Below are 7,884 nucleotides of genomic sequence, written 5' to 3'. Positions count from 1 at the left end.
TTTTATTGATTCTTATTCTTTTCTCTACCCCCTTTCTAACATAATCTTTTTCTTGTCTTTTCAGGTGCATGCCCAGCGGTACCAGAAGCAACAAGGAGAAAGACTTGCTGTTCGCAGACGATCCTGCTCACTTGGAACGCACCATCCGTAGAGGTCAACGTTCCACATCGCTCGACGCAACAACTTCGTCGTCGATCGATACTCACAACCAACCATCGACCGACACCAGACCTTCATCGTCGATCGATCCTAATCGTTCGACAACGATCGATACTACACCGCGTACGTCGATCGATACCGTGTCGTCAAAAATAGTAAACATTATTATTCTAACACACAACGAGAACGAAAACCTGTATGACCAGGACGGTCATCTGCGTAATGCAACATGTCAAAAAATAGACGCTCAGGGGACTGTAATCCCTGATGCTGATACTACAGGAGCTGCTCAACCTGTAGACGAGGACGCTCGATCGAAACCACTGTCCGACTACAATCGCCCCGATGAGTATTATTCCAACAGATCAGGTATTCGACTTCCGGAGATCCAGAAGCAGAATTTCGAGCTGAAGCCTCAATACTACACTCTCGTGTCGCAGATACCCTACTCTGGGTTACCGCACGAGCATCCTATGGACCATCTAGAACGGTTCGAGGATTTAATCGCTGCTATTCGGATGGAAGGAGTCCCCGAAGATTACCTGCTGTGCAAGCTCTTCAGATACACGCTGAATGGAGAAGCGATGCACTGGCTTAGGCAGCAACCCACAAGATCTTTAACATCCTGGGCCGACATCAAGAATGCTTTCTTACGAAACTTCTTCGATGAGGCGCGCGCTGAAGAACTTCGGAACAAAATTTCCACATTCTCGCAGGAGGCTGGAGAGTCCTTCAAAGATGCGTGGATTAGATTTAGGTTCTTCCAGCGAGACTATCCACACCACGGATTTAATGAAGTGCAGCTGCTAAGCACTTTCTTCCGAGGTCTCGCCTTACAGTATCAAAGTGCTCTTGATACGGCGAGTGAAGGAAACTTCACTACTCGGAATCCGTTGGAAGCTGTGAGACTTATCGAAAACCTTGCTAACAGCAGCAGTACCAAAAACACTGACTCTGAACGGAAGAAGTCTGTAGCCTCTATCGGGAAGGAACAGATGGACGAAGTAAGAGCTAAGTTAGATGTGGTGCACGAGCTTCTTAGGAAGCAAGTCTGTTTAGCTGAAGGAGAAGTAGCAGATACAGAAGGAGAAGAAAATGTGAACTACATCGGAGGTACCGGATTCCAGAAATTTGGAAACCAGGGCGGAAACATAAACTTCTTTGGAAATGGCCAAAGAAGTAACCAGAGTTCACAATTTCAAAAACCCTTCAACAACAGCAAAAGCTACTCGAACTCCTACTACCAGAATCCACTACCCCAGACTCAGGAAAGCAAGATCGAAGAAAGGCTTGATCGAGTACTGTTGGGACAACAACAAATCACCATGGATTTTAACGGTAAAATAGACTCTGCCTACAACAATCTGAACACCAAAATCGAGACCTTAGGGACTCAGGTGAGAAAACTTGAAACGCAAGTAATTCAGACTGGCAAGACTATAAAGAGGCAAGAAGCTTTCGCTAGAGAGGTAGGAGCTGATAAAGGAAAACACCACGTAAATGCCATCATAGATGATGATTTCTGGCAAGTGGGGAGACATGAAAAGAATGAGGAAGGAGACTTCAAAATTGAAAGCTCCATGAGTCTCGGCGGATCCCAATGGTGTCGACCGATGTCGATGAACTCGCATCGATCGACAGACCATGACGAAGATCGATGGACGGATAACTCCAGAGGCAGTTGGGCAGACAGTGGTTTCCATGAAAGTTTTGCAGTTGACACTGTAATTACTTCACCTAACGAGGAACATACAGAGGAATACGATGAGGATTATTAGAAAGAACGTGCAATAGAAATGTCTTTGCAGGATGAAAGACTTGAAACACATAAGTTCACCACCACGGTTCCAACATCGATCGACGAAGTGCAGTCCACATCGGTCAATACCCATCCTCGTCCAACAAAACAACCGCTCACATCGATCGACACCCATACAGGAACATCGATCGATATTCGCGCCGCATCAAAAATTCAGGAGCAGGAGAATATGCCCTCTCCAACTAGGTTTATAGATACATATTTAAAACGTTTTGCACCCCTGAAACCACCTCCACACACCAGAGCAGACACACAAGCAGAAAAGATGAACACTCTTCCATCTACATCAACAGGAAAATCCATGAAGAGCAATCATCTCAAGAACTTAAGTTCTGCAGAAACTATTCTGCCCTCGATCGATGCATCTGTATTACATCGATTGATACTACTCTTAAACCTAATCTTTCTATTTCTAAATTGAATGATATTGCAAACATTGATTATGGTTTTCTAACACCTGATGAATATGGTATTTTCAGGGACCCAGATGGCAACGCACGTGCAATAGATGGAAGGATCTTACAAGTGTCTAGAGAGGACATAGCAGATATCCTTCAAGTGGCCAATGGACCTGACAACCTATTCTCACAGCAACGTGGCACTCCAGACGTCATTCAAACCGATCCAAACAAACACGTAGGAGTCGCCACAACAAAAATCAATCCAGATCTATTATGCCAACCAAAAGGTCAAGCATCGATCGACGGGATAACTGAGACATCGATCGACAGACGTTATGAATTTGGAAACCGCGCTTATGACATGTACATAGCCAGAAAGTTCACCTGGGAACGAAGGGACGAGTATGGAGTCTACAGAGATGAGTGTGGACACGCACGAGGCGCAGCTGCTGAGATGATACCTGTCACAAAGGACGACATCAGGAAAATGCTGGAAAGAGCATCTCTTCTTGAAGAGAGCCACATCTGTCTTCCAGAACATGCCACTTCCTTCACACTCACAAGACTGGCACCAGAACTCTACACCAAAGATGAAATCAACGAGATGGTGACTGGTATTTGTGGAGCTCAGGAAAGACTGGGAGAGGAGCTCAAATCATTGGTAGAAGATACACATCAACCTTTGGATAGAGGCTACAATGAGCTTTTCAGAAGTATGGTAGAAATGAGGACATAAATTGAGAGTTTACGCCAACAACTTGAGAAGGAAGCCACGACCTCAGCATCAATCGACGCACCACATGCACCATCGATCGACGTCAGTCTTCATACAGCCCAGATCCCTGCAGAACCGCAATGTTCAGCAGAACACAAGGATGAATGGGAAGTCTCATACATCAACACGAGGATAAACGACGTGTACTACCCTCTCAACAACAACGTGGACTGGCTGAGCACTAAAATCGAGCTACTACAGCAAGATTTGGACACCATTCGCAAGAAGGACCAACAACCAGCCCCATCGATCGACGTGTGTACCATCACATCCCTCGACGCTAAGATCTCAGCCATGGATAATAGGCTGCAGAGTTACAAAATCATGCATGACCGCTTCGTATCACCAGTCATGCTAGATTTAAACAAATTTTCTAGTCAGATACTTCATGCCCAAAGGGATATTGATAAAATTACTAATCAAAATTTTTTGCAGGCAAACTCATCTTCGATTGACAGGATACAAGGACCATGGATCGATGGCAAGAATCCTGTGGAGTTACTTCCCTACACAGCAGCAGAGGTTGACAAGATCACATCCAAGATCTACACTGCTTTAGACACCATGGAGGAATGACTTAACAAACGCTGCGATGACATCTACTTCCATTCGACAACAGAATTAGTGGACTAGACAGCCACGCAGAATGGCTGCAGAAAGAAGTCAAAGCCATTCAGAGGCAACTCGCAGCCCAACACCAGATATCAGCATCGATCGACAGGAAGCGAGCGAAATCGCTCGATGGTAAGTCGCCGAGATTGACCGACGAACACTTAATCGCATCGTTCAACGCCGTGTCTACACGAGCCGGCGAGCAGCTGATACACAAAACGATAGAGTCAATGCACAAGGAACTGGCAGAACTTTCAGCATACGCCTATGACAACATAGGCTGGCACCAGGTCAGCATTAACAACATTCAAGATAGGCTACAGAACATCTCTAATGTACTTGAAAAGATGGATGACAAATGGAGAAGAAATGATGAGGCCACAAGAAGTTTCATTGCATCTTGGTCCAGAATGTGCAGAGATGATGTGGATGCTTGTTTTCCAACAAGCAGCTGTTTCTCCACCAAATAGCCAATCACTACCACAGTCAAGCTAAATGACTATAACCAAGCGCTGAGTGGGAGGTAACCCACTATTAGGTATTTTATTTTGGTTTTATTAGCTAGCATTTATTTACTTTCGTTTAATTTCTTTCAGATTTAGGAGACCCAAGTAGGAGGACATTAATATCGATCGACGACAAGACGTCGACATCGCTCGACGTAGACAAACACACGACGATCGATGTAACATTTTCCCATCGATCGATATCTAATCCGGTCAGATGTATCTTCCTTACTTGTTACATTTCGTACATCATGAATTATTCTATAATAACTCCGGTTGAGTTACACTGGGACAGTGTAATTTAAGTCTGGGGGGAGATTTACTGATATAATTTATTTTATTCTTATATAAAAGGAATTTTAATAAATTATGCTTAGCTATTGAAAATAGGGACTATAATCTTTTATTGATTTAAACTTGAATATCTAACCAATCTTTAGCACCATTTTAGATTTACTGATTGCAGATAGCACTATAGATGCTAAAGCAGATCAACCTATCAACTACACACTTGCCTTGACCGTATGAAGTAACCAAAGCTGATTTCCAACACTGAATCTGACATAACCGCTTGTCTTGGGGCTTGGTATATGATATCACTCAAATTACCCTAAAGAGTGTTACTCTCATCAAAAGAGGTCGAGTTATAGTACTTAGGAATCAAATCCACAAGGAGTTAGGGAACCAATTAGATCTAAACAATTTATAATAAACTAGGCTAATACATTATAAAGCAGTAAAATAGCAATTAAATAAACAAAGCAGTAAACAAGTTTGAACAAGTCAATTGTTCAGCTTGGCAAGGGTTGTTCGATGGAAGGATGGTTGCTAGATCTAGGGTTTCTATTCAGGTGTTGGAGATTATAATTCCTATAGGTACCTATTTGTTGCATGCATGATATGTTAGAGCTCAACCGCTTAACTCAGTGATCAGCTGTCGCATGTTTCACTGGTTAACTCGTTAGATCTTGTGTCTCAACGGTTAGTATCTTGATCACGAAAGAGTGTCGACCGATGGTCCTATTGGGACATCGACCAATACACCTTTACCTACGTCGACCGATAGTCAGTTGAGGACATCGATCGACGGGTTCTAGCCAGGCCTATGCGCGAGATGATCTGCCCTATTAGGATGCTAAATTGGCGGTTAGCCCTCTCTAGCAATCCTAATATGATAGATAGATGTCAGGATGGGATAACAAGGATGCTTGTGTATGCAATCCTATGATCAATATTCTAGTTAATTACTCTAGAACAAGCAATAAGTATAGATCTATCATGAATATCACAACAAGGTAGATCTATAGTTTGGGGCTAATCCCACAAACCTATCTGAACCCTGGATCTAACAGGTGGATCTACTCAGACATGAAAACATAAATCATAGATGAATAGATAGAAAAACTGAAATGAAATAGATAAATAAAACCAAAGAAGTTCCAGGAGGACTCTGATAGGAGTTCCTCCCTTCTCTCCTCTAAGAGAAACAATGAAACAGAAAGCGTGTAAAAAACGTAGCCGTCAACAATGGCTTAGAAATAACATAAACTGGGTTTCTGGTCGTCCAAGGGCATTCTGGTAATTTGTGGTTACTTCTGGGCTTCACGCAGTCATAAAATATACAAGGCCCACGATCTGAGATCTCCATCGATCGACGTGCAGAGTGCTGCATCGATCGACGTGGCTTTCTCTTCTCGGCAGTTTCCTCTCGCGAGGTAGACTGACCACTCTTTCAGTAAAACAGGCATAACTTCTGCTACAGGATTCTAATTGACCTGAGACCGGTGGAATTGGAAAGCTAACTCAAAGCTATATTTTGTGTCAAAATATGGGCTCAATCTAACGGTCGGAAGGTCTTCATCCGTAGCTAAACATCTGACGCGTCTGTGCAACTCTGCACCTCCAAAGGTTCCAAAAGACTCCAAAATCACCATATTTCTCCTAAACGTCCCTGAACCTGTAAATACTCTAAATAGACTCCAAAACATAATAATTGTATCTTAAAACACTTTAAAACACTTATAGACCATGATTAAAAATGAGTAAAATATATGGTATATCAACTCCCCCAAACTTACCTTTTTGCTTGTCCTCAAGCAAAACAGACGGGCAGTCTCTTTGAAAGAGGTTTTGAAAACAGCAGGGATTCACATGATTTAAAACTTAGAATCATCACCTATACAATATTGCAATCCACATCTAAGAAGTCCTAATCACAGAAGCACATTATACAATATCCTAGCTTAGCAACCAAATTCACCTAGCCAACATCTTAGCAAATCATGTCTGACATTCCCCTCTACCAACCTCATTTCTTAACATAAATAAATGTGTATGCTTTACCTTGGGAGTATCGATCACAAGACACATGGATTCTTACCCCAACAGGTATCTGAGTCAACAGGTAGTCTTGTTCTGGTTTCTTTTACTCTATATCTCCCTTCTCTGAATCCTTTTTATCTCAGTTCCAATCAACAAAGATGCTGATGCAGTCCATCTTATTCACCTTCTTTTCGATTTTTTTATTATTATTTTTTTCTTTTTCTTTTCTTGACAAAGTGTAGGAGAATAGTGGGGTCATCGGTAATGTACCTACCCCTCTCTTCCAACAATGTGTGATCATTCTATTGGAATAAAATAATGGGGTCGCAGGAGACACTCCTACCCCTCTAAACCGCAAGAAATCATCTCAATCTTTTATTTTATTTTATTAGGATGCCAAAGGGAGGAGAGAAGGAAACCAAAATCACTCAAACTTTTACCTTTCAGACCTGAAGGAGGAATCCGTTCCAGTGTATACCAAGCCCCAAGACAAGCAGTTAAGTCAAATTAGGTTGGAGGTCAGCTTCGGTTCCTTCAAACAATTTCAGCAAGTGTGAACATAGTTGACATGTTGATCCACTTTAGTATCTTTAGTACTATCTACAATCAGTAAGTCTAGAATGGTGCTAAAGAGTGGTTAGATAAGAAGCATGAATCTAATAAGTTCATTATCCCCTTCTTGACTCAATAAAAACAGTTTTGAAAACATTTTATAAAACTCAATAGATAAGCAAATATCAGTAAACATCCCCCCAGATTTAAATTACACTGTCCCCAGTGTATATCTAGTCGGAGTTATGGTTAGAACATAAATAATAAGTAGACAATTTAACAAGTAAAAACGATAACCTGCTCAACATCAGTGTCGATCGACAAAATGAATAGACAATCGATCGATGTCGATGAAGTGCTGTCGATTGATAGTGACATGGTCTCATCGGTCGATGGCTAGAGAAATCATTCGACACAATGAAGAGACAATCGATTGTTGGATATGAAGCGCTGTCGATCGATATCGAGCTGGTGTCATCGGTCGATGTGCTGAGCAATCGTCTACTCGGATCTGTTTTTTTTTTTTTTTTTTTTTAGAAAAACTAAAACACAATATTAGTAGAACCTCCCCCAGACTTAAACAACACTATCACTAGCGCTATCCAGTCTAAGATTGGTGGGAAAATAAATCATAAGGACAATATTTAACAAGGAAAAACGGTTATACCTGCTTGGATGTGAGTGTCGAGCAACACAGTTAAGTGGCAATCGATACTCGTGATGCTCTGTCGATCGAGG

The 7,884-nt window shown here is 42.0% G+C and overlaps 1 non-coding gene across 1 annotated transcript; it reads right to left on the bottom strand.

Annotated features, from left to right (window-relative positions):
- Window positions 1-843: 843 nt before the first annotated feature.
- On the bottom strand, window positions 844-949 carry LOC125578777. The gene has a single exon (XR_007316860.1). It is a non-coding gene; the product is annotated as a small nucleolar RNA R71 (small nucleolar RNA).
- Between the last annotated feature and the right edge of the window lie 6,935 nt (window positions 950-7,884).

Source organism: Brassica napus, chromosome A9, assembly GCF_020379485.1.
Source record: "Brassica napus cultivar Da-Ae chromosome A9, Da-Ae, whole genome shotgun sequence".
Lineage (NCBI taxonomy): Eukaryota > Viridiplantae > Streptophyta > Magnoliopsida > Brassicales > Brassicaceae > Brassica > Brassica napus.
Note: the sequence above shows the minus strand (reverse complement) of the source record. Positions and strands in the feature narration are given on the sequence as shown.